Here is a 20,682-nt window from a genome sequence, read left to right on the forward strand (position 1 = left end):
TTCCAACAACAGATCTTACAGGTGAGGAAATCCAAAGAATGTCAGAACCAGAAGGAATCATCGAGATAACCAATTTCTCAAAAAATCGACAACAAGTACACTGTTTGTAGTGTAGAAACCGTGGGTTTTGACTAATGTAGGCTGTTGTGTGTCCTCCACCACGGTCAAGATGCAAAAGAGTGCTGGCCCTCCCTAAGTCCCCTCTCGCCGCCCTGTTACTGTTTGACGCTCCCACTTCTGCACGGCACGAGAGCTCTCCTACTTGACTTCTGCAGCAGCCCTGTGTGCCGGGCACACGGCTCTCCTTTGCTCAAGGCTACTCAGCTCTCAGAGCCTGTGCTGGGATGTGAACCCAGATCCACCAGCTCCTGAGTCCGCATTCTTTTTTTTTTTTCCCCCTGCCCTGGACAGCATGCAGGATCTTAGTTCCCCAACCAGGGATCCAACCTGTGTTCCCCTGACACAGGTTGGGAGTCTTAACCCCAGGGCCGCCAGGGAAGTCCCAGAGTTCATGTTCTTATTGACAACTTTCCAAGATTCATTTACTGAGTGCCCACTGTGGAGCTGGTATTCATTCAAACACTGTTTCCCTCAGCCCCCTTCACACAAGCCTTCCTTGGGGTGAATATAGTCTCCTGGGAGGTCGCCTCCCTCTGAAGTTTGCAGCCTGTCGGCTGAAACAGCAGCAGGGCAGCAAGACTGAGGCAGCACTGGGCCTCTCAGAAGGCCCTCCTTGCAGACCACGGTGCTTTGTGAGTGGAAGGGAGGCCCAGGAAAACTTCCGGGAAGCAGTGGCTCCAGTAGCTGAGTCCTGCTTGGAGGGCATTTCTCCTCATCTCCTGGGAACTACCATCTGGGGTTTCAAAATCAGTTTTCAAACTTCATCAACCAAAAATGCTGTTTTACTCCTAAATGACTGGTTGTCATCTTCCCAATCTTCTAGATCTTTTTTATAAGCTCTTCTCCTTCCTTAAAGTGGGGTGATACCAAGACTTCACCAAGGCTTAACTTCAGGTGAGGAGGAGGCAGGCCATTTTTGAGAAAACTGGAGACACTTAGACCAGAAGCTTCTCTCTGAGGCCTGGCCTTCTCCTGGCTCTTGCAGAAGACACAGCCCCAGACAGACGGAAGAGAGAAGCCTGGTTCCACACTCAAGATTCTGCTTGTCTCAACCCAGGTTTGAACAGAAAATTTTTATAAACAAACCCCCTCTGAGAAACAGATAGTAATTCTAATCCCTGGCCTTTCAGGAGAAAGCAGAGGTTAGGGAAACCAAACATTTTAGGGCTGTGGAAAGACAGCCTCTCCCACCGCCGCGCACTTCTGTGACAGCTCTCACTATGGGAAGAAGCCAGGTCTCAGGCGGGAGGGGAATGTGCTACAAACACAAATAATGAGCGATAATTTCTCATTAGCTACAACCCCCTGGGCTTGGGAGGCAGGGTGGGTCTAAATTGAGGAAGGAGGGATAAAAGTGGAAATTAGCTACTGACATATAGATTTTTTGTCTGCATCTGAGAGACAGTTTAAACTAAGTCCAGGTTTGAATAACCATGGATATCCTGGGGTTTGTGGATTTCTCTTTAAAAAAAAAAAAATCTAATGTATGTTTGTTGGAGAAATTTTTTTAATTTATTTATTTTGATTGGAAGCTAATTACTTCACAATATTGTAGTAGTTTTTGCTATACATTGACATGAATCAGCCATGGGTGTACATGTATCCCCCATCCTGAAGCCCCCTCCCACCTCCCTCCCTGTTGGAGAAATTTTTCAAAGTTACCAAAGGCAATCAATAACTAAAAAAATTTTTTAATATTTTATACCACCGTTCAATGCTAATCTTTTAAACCTTCCTAACTGTACTTCTGTCCATAAGTGGAACTTTTTTTTTCCACCAAAAATATGGAATTGCACATCAGCCACTGTGCTTTATAAACTTGCTTCCCCCCGTCCCGTAAAAAAAATAACCCTATCAATGGTTTGGCTTTGTTGTTGCTGTTTTCAGGATGACCCGATCAGTAGTTCTTGGGCAGACCAGGTAAATTATTAATACAACCAGAAATGACGGCCCCAGTATCCTGGGAGAGGAACACGGAACGCACAGCAGCTTCAGGGCGGTGTGTTAAGGAGATAAACTCTTCCTTCGCTTCTCATTAAGCGCGGCTGTTAAAACAGCCGAGGTCCAAGATGAAAGGGAAGAGGTGTCAGGGCTGAGTCAGCACCTGGATTCGCCGGGCCTGCCACCTGTTTTATTAAGCTTGCCGGTGTGTGGAACGCCATGGAATGAAAAGAAAGGCGTTTTTGTTGCCTGGGACTGTGTCCCCTCACCTCCGACCCTTCCCCCGACCCACCTCAGCCAGAGAGAAATGGAGGGAAAAGCGCCCCCAAAGTGAAAAGCTGCCCCACAGACCTACCTCAGAAACCAGGGAGCTCAAAAGAGCTGTAAACGAGGTAGAACTCTGCTACCCAGGTGGAACCAGTGGTAAAGAACCCGCCTGCCAGTGCAGGAGACGGTTTCAATCCCTGGGTCGGGAAGATCCCCTGGAGGAGGGCATGGCAACCCACTCCAGTATTCTTGCCTGGAGGATCCTCATGGACAGAGGAGCCTGGTGGGCTACAGTCCATGGGGTCGCACAGAGTCAGACACACTGAAGAGACTTAGCACGCATGCACCTTTAGAGACCAAACTTGAGGCCTCTGAATTTTGAAAGAAGTGTGTGTACAGAATCCGCCTAGTTCCACGCTGGTCATATGTGGTGTTTGCCCTCCATGGAAGGAGCTGGTGGGCTGGTGGCCCGCGGGAGCAAGAACCCCTCTGGGCCTGAGCTGACGTGGTTCCCAGTCCATCCACTGGAAGGAGGTGGGCATCTCGGCCCCTTATCCCGTGCTTTGTGCTTTCCAGTGGAAACACCAAGTTGTCTGGCACAATGCCAAACTGTGCAAGGCCATAAAGGACCTATAAAAGTCCTAAGACAGAATGCTCAGGAAGGAGGAAGCGCTAATTAAGGAAGTCCTGAATATGCTAAGCCCGCTCATTAATAAGAGAAACACAATAACAGGCAAAGTGGAGAAGCTCATAAATTAGCGAAGAAGCCCCAGCATAGTGCGGGTGGGGCCCAGCAGATGGGAATCGGGGTTCATTTTGGGGCTTAATGGAGCCCTCCCTGGGCCTTGGCATTGCCCAATGCCAGGTGTGGTATTTCCTTCCTGGCTTGCCGGGAGAGGTGAGTAAGTTGGAACAAAACGATCGTAGCATAGTCACCACCAGCCAGGGTGATATTTGCTCTGGGCCACAGAAGGAAGTGGGTCACAGGAGATGATCAGCTTCGGTGCTCTGCGTTGGAGAGATGCTCGCAGATCAGTAAATAACTGTCCCCTCCCTCTTTTCTTCCCTATTGCGCATCTTCCCCTCCCAGATAGTCATCACGGAAACAGGAGACAAGAAAAGGGAAACAAGGACAGGATGACACAGGACTTCTAAAACCCCTTTCCCTCTGAGAGCTGCAGGCTTTACCCTGTGGTCCCTGCCAGCCTCCTGGCAAAAGATCAACACGTTCATCTAGAGAGAAACTCAGAACCAGAGAGGTTCAGTGACTGAATGCCACTCACACAGCCAACCCAGGGATCCATTTCATTTGCTCTCCATTCAAGATCCTATTGTTTACTGTACGGCTGGCAACTTGATGGCTTAATAAAAGCAAAATGGAAACCCTGTGACTCAGTCCACTTCTTCATGACTCAGGGTCTGGACAAAACTGAAAATGTCACGTGCAGCAGGTCTAATAGCAAGAGGTTTCCTAATGCTCTGTCTATATCTGTGAAGACAGTGATTTCCGTGTTCTTCATCGATGCAGCCTAACAACAGCAGTGATTGAATGATATCTGACTCTTGCTGAACCCCTATCTGTCTCAGGCACTTAGATCCATTTTCTCAGCTAGTCCTTGCAACACACGTGGGAAGAAACCCAGGCTCAGAGAGGAGATGTGACAGCCCAGGATGACACAGGTCAAAGCCAAGAATCAAACCCAGGGCTCTTGGGCTTCGGAGGCCAGGTTCCTAACTGGACGATTACAACCAGATTTTGGTTCCATGTGGGATGCACGCTGGGGTGGAGGTTAGGCTCCTAGACCCTGGGGCTGGACAGACCTTGGAGCCTGTTTTGGCCACCACCTTCACTGAGGATCACTTGGCCTCCCTGAGCCTCAGTTTCTTCATCTGAAAAATGGAGGAAATGACGCCCTGTGTGAGGATCAAAATGAGATACTTCACATAAAACGCCTAGCGCACATAGTAGTCAGTCTCTGGGCTGGGAGTGCTGGCTTCTGGGGGCACCCAGGCGGGAGGGGCCGGGGAGGGGCCCGCGGAGCCCTTAGAGGAGCCACAGAAAGCACTGTTCATCATCCACAATTTCAGTGAAACCCATAATTATAATCCCTCCTGTCAGCCCCGGGGCAGCGATAGGATCTTTGCTGCTCTCCAGGGTCAAGTCTGATCGCTGCATGGATGGGCAGACACAGGGTTCCGAGGGAGACAGATGGGAACAGGTGGGAGGGGGCACCTTTCTCTGAGGCAGGGGTGGGACACACCCAGAACCACACCGCGGGGCACCCACCCAGGCCCCTTTCACAGGAGATCGCACAGTGAGATCGAAAGCCTTGGAGTTCCTGTGCAGCTTTGTTTGTTTTTTCCCCAAGAGCTCATACGTAACGTGCTGAATTTGAGCTAAATTAATGCTTAATAGCAGCTTTTGTCAATTGAATTCTTACCATATACCAGGCTCTGGGATAGGGCATATTCTAAGTAGTCTCTGATTTAATCCTCATCACAGACCCATTGGGTGGTACCAATTGCTCATATATCTGTAGCAGTTACTACACGCTAGACATTGTCCTAAACACTTCACGAGCAGTCATTTATCCAGTTGTATGAGGTAGGTTCTATAATTATCCTGTTTTTACAGATGGGGAAACTGAGGCTCAAAGATGTTAAATAACCTAACCTGCTTAAGGTCCCCAGGGCTAGAAAATGAGAGATCCAGGACTCAAAGCAGGGCAGTGCGGACCTAAGCAGGTGTACCTCCTCCACTGTAAGACTTCTGTACCCTGTGAACGGCTGTTTGTCCCCACTTGATGGGTGAGCAAACTCAGGCTCAGAGATGATCCACAGCCAATCAATGTCAGAATCAGGAACTGGCGCCAGAGCCCCAGCTCAAATCATCATCCCAGACTGGCGTACCTCCTACCTCCTACCTCCCAGGCGGTCTTCCTTCAGGTGGACGCGGATGATATGACTGGGAGAGAAGCGAGGGGCACACAGCCCCAACCCCAGGAATAATCCACAATCACAGGCCAGCCTGGGTGAGGTGCCATTATTCTCATTTTATGAAACAGAAAAATGTGGTCCAGGAGGCGAGGTCCCTGCCTGGCTGGAGAGTGATGGGGCTGCTCCCATCACTGCTGACCGGAAGCCCTCCTGTGTCCCCTATTCCAGGCAAGGGGTCTGCAATTGTACTGTAAGGAATTCTCTATTTGGTCTTCAAATCATTTGAAAAGTATTTGTTGAAAGAGAAGCCACTGCAATGAGAAACAGCTAGAGAGTAGCCCCTGGGCACCTCAACAAAGAGCCAGTGCAGCCAAAAATAAACAAATACATCTTAAAAAAAAATAAAGGCCGTTTCTTAAAAAAAAAAAAAAAAAAAAAAGCGTTTGTTGAGCAGCACCCTTGCTGTCTCCAATTTTCTTGAAGAGATCTCTAGTCTTTCCCATTCTGTTGTTTTCCTCTATTTCTTTCTGTTGTTCACTTAAGAACCCTTTCTTATCTCTCCTTGCTATTCTCTGGAACTCTGCATTCAGTTGGGTATATCTTTCCCTTTATTCTTTGCCTTTCACTTCTCTTCTTTTCCCAGCTATTTGTTAGGCCTCCTCAGACAAACCTAGACCGTATATTAAAAAGAAAAGATATTAAATTTGCCAACAAGGTCCATCTAGTCAAAGCTATGGTTTTTCCAGTAGTCATGTATGGATGTGAGAGTTGGACCTAAAGAAGGCCAAGGGCTGAAGAATTGGTGCTTTTGAACTGAGATGCTGTAGAAGACTCTTGAGCGTCCCTTGGACTGCAAGGAAATCAAATCAGTCAATCCTAAATGAAATTAACCCTGAATATTCACTGGAAGCACTGAAGATGAAGCTGAAGCTGAAGCTCCAATACTTTGGCCACTTGATGCAAAGAGCCAACTCATTGGAAAAGACCCTGATGCTGGGAAAGATTGAGGGCAGGAGGAGAAGGAGGTGACAGAGGATGAGATGGTTGGATGGCATCATTGATTCAATGGACATGAGTTTGAGCAAACTCCAGGAGATAGCAAAGGACAGGGAAGCCTGGAGTGCTTCCCTGGGGTCGAAAAGAGTCAGACACAACTTAGTGACTAAACAACAACAACCCTTGTTCCCGGCGTTGTACTGAGTCAGGAGTTTTTAAGCTTTTGTGAAGCTCGGAGAAGGCACTGGCACCCCACTCCAGTACTCTTGCCTGGACAATCCCATGGACGGAGGAGCCTGGTGGGCTGCAGTCCATGGGGTCGCTAAGAGTCGGACAGGACTGAGCGACTTCACTTTCACTTTTCACTTTCATGCATTGGAGAAGGAAATGGCACCCCACTCCAGTGTTCTTGCCTGGAGAATCCCACGGACGGGGGAGCCTCATGGTCTGCCGTCTATGGGGTGGCACAGAGTCGGACACGACTAAAGCGACTTAGCAGCAGCAGAAGCTTGGGAACTTCAAGAGAGGTCCTCAGGCAGGGTCTGAGGAGTCCCCCTGGCCCCCTTCCCTATCTCTATCCAGAACTGCTTTTCTTGTATTTGTTTTAAACTGAAAGTGTTAGTTGCTCAGTCATGTCTGATTCTTTTCGAACCCATGGACTGTGTAGCCCTCCAGGCTCTTCTGTCCATGAAATTCTCCAGGCAAGAATACATGGGTTGCCATTCCCTTATCCAGGTGATCTTCCCCACCCAGGGATCAAATCTGGGTCTCCCTCATTGCAGGCAGATTCTTTACTGAGCAGTAAAGAATCTTTTGGAAAAAGAAGTCTACCCTTAAATATGCTTGAAAATTACCATGTTTGGTCCTGGGGCCTGAGAGATGATGTGACATATTTCTGGCCTCAAAGAGCTGTCAGGGGACAGACACAGACAAATCCACTGCAGTACAGCAGCAAGCTTAGTCACCACCCAGGTTGGTGTGAAGAGCAGAGACAACTGGAAACAGGAAGTAGTTTGGGGACTTCCCTGGTGGTTCAGTGGCTAAGACTCTGCACTCCCAGTGCAGGGGAGCAGGGTTTGATGCCTGGTCAGGGAGCTAGATTCCATATGCTGAAACTAAAATTCCTGTATGCCGCAACTAAGACGCAGCACAGCTAAATAAAAAAAGAAGAAGTGGTTCACTCTGGGGCAAAGGAGGGGGCTGAGTAGTTAGGGAACGTTTCTTGAAGGAGGGGGATTTGAACCAAGTTTGCAAGGATTGGATTCTCTGTACAGCTGAGATGGGAAAGCCCATTTCAAATATAGTAGAACAGCAAGGCAAAGGCACAGAGGTGTGATGACAAGTGAGGTACACTGAGGGACCTTGAGTCCTGGACTCCAAGATCTGAAACACCAGCATGTTATTAGCAGCTAGTGGCTGAACATTAATTTATGGAGCAGGTGACTTTTAAACCGTCGCTGACTTTTTTAAACAATTTTTTTTTTAAGATTTATTTTTTTTTTTTTTATTTTTTGGCTCTGGTGGGTCTTTGTTGCTTCACTCCAGCTTTCTCTAATTGCAGCGGTCGGGGATCACTCTTCATGGCAGTGATCAGGCTTCTTGTTGCTGTGGCTTCTCTTGTTGCCAAGCACAGACTCTAGATGGCTCCGGCTTCGGTGGTCGAGGGGCTTCCCTGGTAGCTCAGCTGGTAAAGAATCCACCTGCAATGCAGGAGACCCCAGTTCGATTCCTGAGTTGGGAAGATCCCTTGGAGAAGGGAAAGGCTACCCACTCCAGTATTCTTGCCTGGAGAATTCCATGGACAGAGGAGTCTGGCGGGCTATAGTCCATGGGGTCGCAAAGAGTCGGACACGACTGAGCTCAGTAGCTAAGAACTCTAGAACGCAGGCTCAGTAGTTGTGGCTCAGGTGGGCTGAGTTGCTCCGAGGTATGTGGAATCTTCCCAGATCAGGAATCGAACCATGTCCCTTGCATCGTAAGGCAGATTCTTAACTGACCAGGAAAGCCCTAAACTGTCATTGACTTTTACTGTCAATATCCTCCTTGTATCCAAGAGTTCATTTACTATGTCAGTCTCTGTGCCAGGCTGGGGGACAAGAGCATGAGCCAGACAAAGCTCCCTGCTCTCCAGCATCCTAAGATCAGGGGTGGGGAGTGGTGCAGTTCAGGCTGCTGGTAGATAAGACTTTCTTAGGGTGGGAATGGTGGGGGGAGGGGGGAGGGGGGAGGAGGGGCAATGATGAAGAGTTAACTACCGACGCCCAGAGGCAGGCAGGCAAGATATGATGTGTTCCAGCAAGGACACCCAGGGAGGGCTGCACGGACTAGGTGGCATTGAAGCTTGGCTCAGAGACGTGGGGAAGACGGCGATAGACCAGGATGGGAGAACACATTCTGGGCTGAGGCAGGAACAGCAGTGGGAGAGGCAGAGAGACAGGAATGCATGGGTGTGGCCAGGGAGCAGCTGAGTTGGGGCCCAGCATTCGTTTTGAGGCAAGAAGTGGACAGACGTAAGATCTGAAAAATTCTGTTGACACCCAGTGATCTGGGCAGTGGGATCTGGGCACCATCCTGAGCAGGACACAGCCTTACTCTCCCACCACCCGGTAGGGTGTCAGCCTCCTGGGAGTGCCTCTGAGGGATAAGAGCCATCACAGCCCAGAGGGACAGTAACTGGTAGTGGCTGGGGAGGTAACCTCCCATAGAACCAGCCATGCAGGTTCAAGTCCAGCTGCCCTGCTAACCAGCCCTATGACATTGGGCCAGTTGCTTTGCTTCCCAGGGGTCTCAGTTTGCGCATCTGTAAGACGGGGACAGTAGTACTTATCTCCTAGAATTGACATGAAGATTCAATTAGTTAATATACTCGAAAGGCATGGCACAGAGCCAGTCACATAGCAGTGTGCTAAGGCCCGTGCTTCCCCAGCTTGGCCAGCTCCCTTCACTGCTCTCCTTTTCCTTTGGTGGGGGTGGGGGAGGGGAAGGAGTGCTACAGCGTTTCCATTTCATTCACAAGTTGGTTCATTTGCTAGTTTGGTCATCCATTTGTCAGGCATTTAGTTTCCTCCCTTTTCCTGCGTTGACCCACCCAACATACTCTTTGAGTGCTCTGTCCAATGCTTCCTTCATTTCTTAACCATTCTTTCCAGTATTAAAAGTTTCTTAAAATTAAAAATTGCAGTTCCCATTATTCTCCCAGGTTGCCTTAGAGTGAAATTTCTGATGAAATAGTAGTTTCATTAGTGTGAAAAAAAATTTTTTTTAGGGCCATTTAGGAAATTTAGATGCACTAGACTAAGCTGAAAACCCAGGAACGTGAGATACCGCTTCTAGAGCACAGAACGCTAACCAACACTCTACTATTGTGTCTACCCTTCACATGTTCTTTGCCTTCTACTTGGTACCGTGGGAGGTTGGGAGCAGGAAGCTCGGTACACTTGGGCCCTGTTTTTTCAGCGGATAGCCTTTCACAGGACACAGATCCACACCAGGCCTGTGCTCAATCCGGGAGTATTGAGTAAGCGGCAGCCCAGCCCTGGTGAGCTGCCAGTCTGGCCCTGAGCCTGAGCCTTTTCTGGACTGTTAACCATAAGCCAGAGGGATCCCGTGCTAGGCAGTCTCACGGGACTCCCAAGGAGAGAGCAGAGCCACACCAGATGTGATGGGAGAGAAGAGGAGGGGGTTGGCATTGCAAAGGGGGCAAGTTCCCACTGGAGCTGGTGTCACAAAGTAATTTTATGGGCTTCAGTTGTCCAATAATCATGGGCTTCCCTGATAGCTCAGTTGGTAAAGAATCCGCCTGCAATACAGGAGACCCTGGTTCGATTCTTGGGTTGGGAAGATCTGCTGGAGAAGGGATAAGCTACCCACTCTAGTATTTTTGGGCTTCCTTGGTAGCTCAGCCAGTAAAGAATCCACCTGCAATGCGGGAGACCTGGGTTCAATCCCTGAGTTGGGAAGATCCCCTAGAGAAGGGAAAGGCTACCCACTCCAGTATTCTGGCCTGGAGAATTCCATGTTCTGTATAATCTATGGGGTCGCAAAGAGTCGGACACAACTGAGAGACTTTCACTTCCCTTCACATCCAGTAATCAGATGTTGTCTGCTTTTGTAGGTGCAGCCGGAGAAGGGAAAGATGGGACAAAGAGTTCATGGAAAGGATGCCAGCCTGGAGTTCCCGTGTGGACAGCCTTTTGCCAAACCTCAGTGGAACCCCCGGTGCCCACCACAGGTGGCAGCGGTGGTGGTGGCAGCGCCATTTTTGAGTGCTTACTGTGTGTCAGGCAATGTTGTAGGCAGTGTGCAGGTGCTCGACTCTGCACGGGAGAGGAAACGGAGCTCAGACATTGATCACACAGCCTGCCAGTGGTGGGCACTAGGGAACGTGCAGAAGCCAAACAGAACCTTAAAAACCCAAAATGAGAGTGATCTTGGGCGTGGGAGGAAGGCTGAACTATACACAGTTGATCTTCATCATTTTCAGATTCTTTTTTTGTGAACTTGCCTCCTTGCTAAAAATTCCTTATAATCCCCAAATCAATACTCAGAGCACCTTCTTTCTTATTTATTTATTAGCCATGCTGAGCAGCATGTGGGACCTTAGATCCCCAACCGGGGATCAAACCTGTGCGCCCTGCAGTGGAAGTGTGGAGTCTTAACCACTGGACCACCAGGGAAGTCCCTCAGGGCACTTTCATGATCACCCCGGGACACGCTCAGAGTGGCAAAAACTCTAAGCTGCCCCCAGCAGCATCTTCCTGGCCATGGCTCTGATTTCTTGTGTCAGTTCTTATACTATAAACACGGGTCCTGGGGACTTCCCTGGCGATCCAGTGGGTTAGACTCTGCACTCTCCATGCCTAGTTCAGTCCCTGGGTTCAATCCCTGGTTGGGTAACTAAGATCCCACAAGCATGGGGTGTGGCTGGAAAATGAAAAGGAAAAATAAGCAAATAAAGCTGGGTCCTTTTTGTGCTCTATTTGGTATTGCTCTTTTCACATTGTTTGTGCTTTTTCTTGCTGATTTCACTGTTTAAAATGGCTCCCAAGCGTAGTGCTGACTGGTGCCTGCAGCAGGACGGCCAGGACAGGGTGCATGGAGAGCCCACGTGAGTCAGAAGCCACTTGGCCACGGGTTACAGGGGTCGACATTAGCTGAGTCAACGATTTATACATACACGCGCGTGTGTGTGTGTGTGTGTGTGGGTGTGTGTGTGTTTGGCTGTGTGGGCCTTAGTTGCGGCACAAGGGATTTTTCATTGCAGTGCAAAGCCTTAGTTGCACCATAGCATGTGGGATGTTAGTTCCCTAACCAGGGATGGAAGCCACATCCCCTGCATTGGAAGGTGGATTCTTAACTACTGGAGCACCAGAGAAGTCCCAGCCATTTATGTTAAACAAGATATATTTAAACAGAAACACACAAAACCAGGTGTTCTGTTGATCAGTGAATGAAAATATTGTGATCAGAGGCTCCCAGAAACTGAACTCTGTATTTCCTATACGATCAGTGCTTCAGAACTGGCTCATTCAATTCAATTCATTGGTTCGTGGCAACTTTAGAGGACATAACTATCATGAATAATGAGAATTGTGCATAACAAAAATGGGAATTCTTCATTAAAAGTCTCTCTCTCTCCCCTGCCCCCTCCACAGATAAACATACATAAATACATATGTGTAAATACACATATATTCTTATTATTTTAAAACTTTCGAAAAATATCTCAGAAGAAAACGCTGATATGTCAAAACATTGAAAGTCCACCTTCATTTTCCCATCCCCACCCTCAGCCAATTGCTTTTTTCCCATCAACAATCTGAAGGATTCTTTTCAGACCCTCTTTATTTTTAAGCATTTGTAACATATTTTTTGGAGAAGGAAATGGCAATCCATTCCAGTATTCTTGCCTGGAAAATTCCATGGACAGAGGAGCCCCACGGACTGCAGTCTATGGAATCGCAAAGAGGTGGCCATGACTGAGCAACTGAGCACAGCATATTTTTATTATTTTTCTGAAAAAGCAATGATTTTTAAATCTTTTTAATCAAATTCATATGTATTTACAATCATATTAAAGGCTATAGGCACCTACTTGGGGCTGTTTTTGAATTAGCCTAAATGAGAGCCTGTGGATGTGAAAGTTGGACCATGAAGAAGGCTGAGCACCAAAGAATTGATGCCTTCCAATTGTGGTGCTGGAGAATACTCTTGAGAGTCTCTTGGACTGCAAGGAGATCAATCAAACCAGTCAATCTTAAAGGGAATCAACTCTGAATATTCACTGGAAAGACTGATGCTGAAGCTGAAGCTCTAATACTTTGGCCACCTGATGCAAATAGCCGATTTATTGGAAAAGACTCTGATGCAGGGAAGATTGAAGGTGAGAGGAGAAGGGGGTGACAGAGGATGAGATGGTTGGATGGCATCACCGACTCAATGGACATGAGTTTGAGCAAGCTCTGGGAGATGGTGAAGGACAGGAAAGCCTGGCGTGCTGCAGTCCACGGGGTTGCAAAGAGTCGGACACGACTTAGCACTGAACAGTAACAACAACAACTATATATATATATATTATTTTGCAATATTCCTTCTTCACATAACAGCAAGCTGTGTGGCACTTTCTGTGTTCCTGTTCCACAGATCTGCCTCACTCTTTTTAAATATCTGCGGCTTACATATCCTCCCATTTATTTAACCATTTCCCCCTTCGATGAACATTTTGGTTGTTCATTTTTCATTATGGCAGACATTTCTGGCTCACGGCAATGGGGATTCGTTACTGAATCAAGGCCCAGTGGGATCCTTTGTAGATGGGGCTTCCACTCCTTCTCAGCAGGTTTTCACGGGGATCGGGGTGGCAGGGTCGGGGAAGGCAGACAAAGGCCTGTTCAGATGAAGGCAGGCTATGGTCCATGGGGTCGCACAGAGTCAGACACGACAAGCGGCTGAGCACACACACAACACTTACAGGGCTAGAGCCGGAGGACTGGGAATCTCCACTGAGAGAAACAGGTGCCTGAGAGGGCGGGGCGGCTGTGGGCACGGAGCCTGCTCCCCGGCGGTGCGTGTGGTCCCATTCCTCAGGCTTGTGCAAACACCCAGCTTTGTCACTGGCTGAATAGGAAAGGCAGCCCCAAATTAGCAGTAATGTGAGGGCGTTTAACCCTCTTGTGAGGCCCTTAGAGAAAGCACAAAAGAACTTTTTCAGGGGCCGGGCTGTCCAGCCCAAACAGGTCTGACTTGGAGACACATGCCCGTCCCTCTTCAGGTAACCCAGCAGCTGGAATTTTGAACACAGCTCTGAGTGCTGGGGCCTGCACTCCGAAGGGCCTGGCAGGCAGGATCTCAGGGCGGGCCAAGGCTTTGACATCAGGGAGACCTCAGTTCAAATCCCAACTCTGCCCTCACAGGCCAAGAGTCCCTGGGCAAGGTCATTTCCTTTCTCAGCCTCAGTTCCCTCATCCATGAAATGGGAATGAAATTGTAACAACATCAGGAGCTTGTTAAGAAGGTTGCAGAAGGACTTCCCTGGTGGTCCAGTGGTTAAGACTCTACATTTCCAATGCAGGGGCCACAAGTTCAATCCCTGGTCAGGGAACTAAGATCCCATGTGCCTTGCAGTGCTGCCAGAAAAGTAAAAAATAAAAGTTTAAAAAAGATGACATGAGATGGTAGATGGTCGCTTTCTCAGGGAAGCCTTTCCTGATTGCACTATTTAGACTCTCAGGCCCATCGTTCTTTCCTGTTTTATTTTCCTCTGTAGCACTCAGCCACTAAAAAGGCCACGTGTCGAATTGATGCTTTTGAATTGTGGTGCTGGAGAAGACTCTTGAGAGTCCCTTGTACAGTAAAGAGATCAAACCAGTCAATCCTAAAGGAAGTCAACCCTGAATATTCATTGGAAGGACTGATGCTGAAACTGAAGCTCCAATACTTTGTCCACCTAATATGAAGAGCCAACTCATTGGAAAAGACCCTGATGCTGGGAAAGATTGAAGGCAAAAGGAGAAGGGGGCGACAGAGAATGAGATGGTTAGACAGCATCACCAACTCATTGGACGTGAGTTTGAGCAAACTCTGGGATATACTGGAGGACGGAGGTGCCTGGTGTGCTGCAGTTCATGGTGTAGCAGAGTTGGACACAACTTAGCAACTGAACAACAACAAGCAATTGTCACCTTCTACTCACTGTGTGTGCGTGCTAAGTCATTCAGTCGTGTCTGACTCTTTGTGACCCTATGGACCGTAGCCTGCCAGGCTCCTCTGTCCCCGGGATTCTCCAGGCAAGAATACTGGAGTGGGTTGCCATGCCCTCCTCCAGGGAATGTTCCCAAGTCAGGGATCGAACCTACCTCTCTTACATCTCCTACATTGGCAGGTGGGTTCTTTACCACTAGCGCCACCTGGGAAGCCCTTTGAACTCTCTATATCTTACTTATTTAGTTCATTCATCGGCTGTCTTCTCCAACCACAAGGGCAGAGGATCTTACCTCTTTTGTTCGTTACTGTCTCTCAAGAGTCTGTGCAGGGCCTGGCACACTGTAAGTCTTTGACAAAAGGCTTGCCACTGTTGGCATTATTCTTATTCTCAGTACAGTTCCCCGGGGCACACGGACACTCAGGTCCCCGTGGCCCTGGGCCATGATTATCAGAATTCTCAACTTAGCCCATAACCCAAAGAGAAGAGAAATTTGGGCCCATAAAAACCACAGCAGAGGGCTGGGCCTTGCTCCGAAGTGCTCTGAGTGGAGCGTGTCTGCGTGCACGCAAGTGCTCGGTGGCCCACGTGTGTGTGTGTCTTCCTTCCAGCGCAGGAGCCTGATCGGCCCGCGCTCTCCTTCAGGCATTTCCTTTCTCTCGAGATGGACACAAGGTGGAACTGCAGGAAGGGAGCAGCCCTCCGAGTTTCGCCAGGCGTGTAGCAGCCTGCGTGTGCGCCGAGTACAGGGTGAGGCCCAGGGTTTGCCCGCCCCAGCGGCCTCTGCCTCAGACCTGGCCTGTCTGGGCCTGCCCACCCTTAATCTCACCACAGAATCAGGGAACCGACTGAACCCCAAGTTCTAGGGGAGCCCATTCTGGGGCCCAGAGCCATGAGGCACCCCAGGCTGAACTCCGAGCTTTCTGCCACAGCCTCCTTGGCTTCGGCCCAAACTTTATCCCACAAGATGCCAAGCCTAATGCCTCAGGCTGGTATTGGACGTTTCAGATCCACCGGCCATGGTTTTGAAAGGGACGCTGATGTTTCCTGAGTGTGAGCCAAGGCTCAGACCTGTGCAGGGACTGGGCACGGAGGGATGAGCTACGCAGATCCAACCCTCCTCCGCAGGGTCCCCAGTCTGGGACAAGGAGGCAGGCGTTACTCAAACCCCAGCTGTGCTGAGGCTGGGAGGGAAAGAAGGAGGGACTGTGTGTGTTCTTTACCCAGCGCCTGACCGGGCTGTGGGTGTTCTCTGAAGAAACAGCTTTTGCTTCCGGCTGGAAGGATTGTTACAGTGTCAGTCAAGTGGAGGGGCCACGGCTGTGGCGGGCAGAGGGGAACTGTGTCTCAGGGAGAGTCCGCAGCATGTGCTGAGGCCCAGAAGCAAGCCTGGGACGCGGTGTCAATGCACTGAAACCCTGCAACACTCCACAAGGAAACTCCTCTCGCAGGTGAGGAAACTGAGGTTCGAGGAGGTTAGGTCGCCTTCCCTGGTGCATGCAGAGCACGCAGGGTTTTCCTGGAAACCACCCCCCTCCCCCCCAAAGACCAGCCCCATCTACCTGCGGAAAATGTTCAGGAAGTCTCAGGGTTAATGAGGTTTCTGGGGAGGAAACTCATTATGAAAGAGACAGAGGGTGAATGGAAAGCTGGAGACTCCTGCTGTCACGGTTACCGGGAAGGCAATTCTGGGATGCCAGCCTCCTTTCCCAGCCCGGTTCCTCCTTGGATGCCATCCCATCTGATCAGCCTCTCCTGAAATGAATCACCATGCCGTGTAGTTAGTAGGCCAGATGTGTGCAGGTAAGTAAACAAACCAAACAAAAGGCCCAGTTCCCTCCTCCCGGAGGAAGCAGCTCTGTGACGTCTCCAGACAAAACAGAGTGTCTTGGGGTTTTAGTTTAATTCCTCATGACATTGATTAATAATTAAGCACACCATTGATTTTCCCTGTGTTGTGGAATAAGGTCAGCTTGGAGAGGTGATGAAAACGCCAAAGTAACTGGGCTCCAGAAGGAGTAAGCTGAAGGTGGCATTTGGCAGTTCCTGGTGAAGACCTAAGTGAGATGAGGGTCACTGATTGTGAATTGCACCACGTTTCTTTAGAAGTCCTGCATAAATTAGGAGTTTGGGATTAACACACCAACACGATGGACATGAGTTTGAGTAGGCTCCGGGAGTTGGTGATGGACAGGGAGGCCTGGTGTGCTGCAGTCCATGGGGTTGAAAAGAGTTGGACGTGACTGAGCAACTGAACTGATTGATTACTATTTATAAAATAGATAATCAACAAGGACCTATTGCATAGCACAGTGAACTCTATTGAACATTTGGAATAAACTACATGGGAAAAGAATCTGAAAACAGTGAATATATATATATATAACTGAATCACTGCGCTGTGCCCTTGAAACTAACACAGCATTGTAAAGCAATTATACTCTAATTTAAAATAAAAATTAAATTAAAAAAAAGTCTGATGAGTCATCCCCCTCTCCCATGGTGACAACCACAGCTTGACTCCCCAGGCTAGAGAAGGTGATGCTGTTTTTAAAGAAGCTCTAAGTGGTGGCATTCCCCATCCCACCCCTCGACAAGGACAGGGTGACTATGACTGGGGCCTCTGGGCGGCATGTGAAGCCCAGACATCCACGTCTCCCCAGGTAAGCACGTCCTCCTGGGTGAGCACTGGGTAACTCCACACGAGCACCCATCTGCCTGGGCAATTGTGCAACTGCCCATTTGCTCAGGTGAATCCATTCTACCTGCTGAAATTCTAGGGGGTCCCCAACTTTGCCCATGGTGCCAGGACTCTGAGGAAGCAGTTCAGCAGGAGAAAGTCTGGTCCAAGGGGCTCAGGTGACACCCAGCTTCAAGCATGGGCTGTCATCCACTTTCCTCTTTCTCTCCAGGGTTGAGAAATTTGAGGGCCCTGGAGACATTTGAAAATCTCTGCAGAAATGACTGTCTGAAGTCTTTAAAATGGGGCCCGGGGGTCTTCTCTGGTTAAATGGTTAAGAATCTGCCTCCCAACATAAGGCACACAGACTGATCCCAGTCCCAGAAGATCCCAGATTCCGCAGGGCAATTAAGCATGCGCACCATAGCTACTGTGCCTGCGCACCCTGGAGCCTGTGCTCTGCAACAAGAGAAGCCATAGCAGTTAAACGTCTGTGTGCCGAAACTAGAGAGTAGCCCCCTCACCACAACTAGAGACAGCCTGTATGCAGAAATGAAGACCCAGTGCAGCCAGAAATAAAATAATTTTTTAAAATGTTTAATGAAAAAAAAAAAGATAAAACAAGGCCCAATGAGACTAATTAACTTGCCCAAGGTCACATAGTTACCACAAGAGAGAGTCAGAACTGGAACTGGGCTTGGGTCGGATCCAGAACCCCCCTACCCCGGGGTCAGTTACTAGTTTCCTTATGCCTATGGTTGTACCTCTATAGGTAAAATGTTTGGAAGCATGTGTTGCCCTTTAATGGTGAAATTATCAGGAGAAGGAGGAGAAGATTCTACTTTCTATTTTTTCACATTTTTATATATTATCTCATTTTTTTCTTCACCATTTCTTTTTTTCTCACCTCATACTTTTATGTTCGGGCAAAAGTGAAAAGATACGTTTTTACATGGTGCTCCTGTTCGGCAGTGTTAATCCAAGACTTTAAAAATTTTCTAAGGAAGTATTCTGTGTGGTCAAGGCCATATCTAGAGTTGTTGATCTTGAACCCACGGCCTTACAGCCTTACACACATAGGACACGCTCCCAACGTGCTACGTTTCTTCCCGGAACATCAGCATTCTTTGGATATTCTTTAAGAGTAGACTGTTCAAAGAAGATGCAGTGACGTGGGAAGACGTCAACCACGTAGCATTAAGTGTAGGAAAGAGAATATGAAATTGCATATACTGTATGATGCCAATCGTGTTTTTTAAAAAAATTTTACATAGGAAATACTAAAAAAGATGCACTAAATATTCATAACAGTTGAGTGGTAGAGTGAATATGACTTTAAACTTTTTTCTACTTTTACGCATTTTCTAAATTTTCTACAGTAACTACGTATAACTTTTCTAGTCAGACCCAAAAATAACAAAACAACTGAATTTGCCGGTGTTAGCTGTGTGCCAGGCATGGACCTAAGCACAGTATGTGTATTATCTTGTTAGTCTTCATTACAAACCTATGAAAAGATTTGAGAGAACGAGTTAGAAATGCTAAGCAATTTGCCCACCATCATCCGCCTCGTATGTGGTGAGGCTGGGATCTGAATCCAGGCAGTCCAACCATTCTCAACCACAATAAATGCTATTTTAAAATAAAGATGGTACTTCAAGAGCTGGCTCTTATTCATTGTGCCCAGTAGCCAGAGGGACCAGAAACAGAGAATATGGACCCTACTCACTAAACTGTGAGCCTCAGCAAGGACCGATAGCCACCTTTCCATGGACATGTAAATGAACACAACAATGAGATATTAGTACATACCCATCTGAAACATTAAAGCAAACCGACAATATCACATGTTGACAAGACAATGGAGCAACTGAAACTCTCATTCACTGTGGGTGGTAATAGACAATGATACAACCACTGGGAAAAGAATGTCAGTTTTTTAATAAGAACAAAGTACACTCCTTAGTATTTACTCAAGAGAAAGGAAAGCATATATTTCTAAATGAGCTTGTTTAAGCGTGTTCATAGCATCTTTTTCACGTTAGCTCCAAGCTGGAAACAGCCCGGGTGTCCATCAATGGGAGAATGGACAAATACACTGCAGTGCATCACTACAGCAGAATACTACCCAGTGGGAAGGAGCCAGCTCCTGATGTGTGTAACGGTATGGAGGAGTCTCAGAAACATTAAGCTGAGTGAAAGCAGCCTTACACAGAAGAGTACATACTGTATGATTCCATTTAGAATAGGGAAAATAATCGATTACAGAAAGCTGTCAGAATGGTGGTTGCCTAGAGGTGTGGGGTGGAGGACTGGAAGGTGGTAAGCATACGCACTGACTTGGATGAGGCAAGAGGGAACTTCCTAAGGTGATGGGATGATAGGGTTGGGTGTTCCACATGTATGTTTATCATATCTCAATAAATGTGCACCTAAGATTTGTCCGTTTCACTGTATATAAATTTTGATAAAAAATACAAACATTGTGAGCAAGCCTTAAACTCTTTAATGACATACGTGCTGAAGTATTTAGGGGAAGGGTACTGAATTTCATTTGAAGTGAATAGTGAAATAGGCATTAATGAACGGATAGAGAGATAGCTTTATATGTAAGAAAAACAAGTACGTACTGCAAAGACCTGGCACGGCCAAATAAATAAATAAAAATATTTTTTAAAAAGTCAAGTGCAGTAAAATATTCATAGCAGTATATAGGGGGCAGACTTGTGGGAGTTACTGTAAAATTCTTTCCATTTTGCTCTATGTTTGAAAATATTTAAGATAAAATGTTGAAGGACACACTGGCTGTGCAGAAACATAATATTGCACGAAAGAAGCCAGACACAAAAGAATCCATGATGTGCGATTTCATTCAGCTAAAGAACAAATTAGATACGCCCAGTTGATGAGGGTAGACGTGGTCAGGACAGAGGCACAAGGCATCTGGATCGACGGAAGTCTGCTTCTCTATCTAGGTGCTGATGGGAGTACTCAGTTTGTGAAAATTCGTGATCGGTACACTTTAACGTATATTACTCTTTTCTGTATGGGTATTATATTTTAATGAAATGAGTTTTTAAAATAATTTTATTTATTTATTATTTTTTTAAAACGTTTGGCTGCACTGGGTCTTTGCTGTTGCTCTGCACACGCTTTCTCTAGTTGCAGTGGGTGGCGGCCACTCTTCAGTGAGGTGCGCGGGCTTCTCATTGCAGTGGCTTCTGTCATGCAGAGGACAGGTTCTAGGTGCGTGGGTTTCAGTAGCTGGGGCACACGGGCTTCATTGCTCTGAGTCATCTGGAATCTTCCTGGACCAGGGATCGATCCCGTGTCCTCTGCATTGGCAGGTGAATTCTTATCCACTGCACCACCAGAGAAGTCCGATAAAAAAAGATGCTAAAAAGACTCACACTACTACCAACCTGCTTCAATCAGTATACAGTAATAACTCACCGTGGGCTTACTTCCTCGGGCCTTTATTCCTTACCCTCTTCCCCAGCACCCCCACCCCACCCTCTCCTCAACCAGTGCAGCCCCCACC

Source organism: Bos indicus, chromosome 2 (assembly GCF_029378745.1).
Source record: "Bos indicus isolate NIAB-ARS_2022 breed Sahiwal x Tharparkar chromosome 2, NIAB-ARS_B.indTharparkar_mat_pri_1.0, whole genome shotgun sequence".
Classification (NCBI taxonomy): domain Eukaryota; kingdom Metazoa; phylum Chordata; class Mammalia; order Artiodactyla; family Bovidae; genus Bos; species Bos indicus.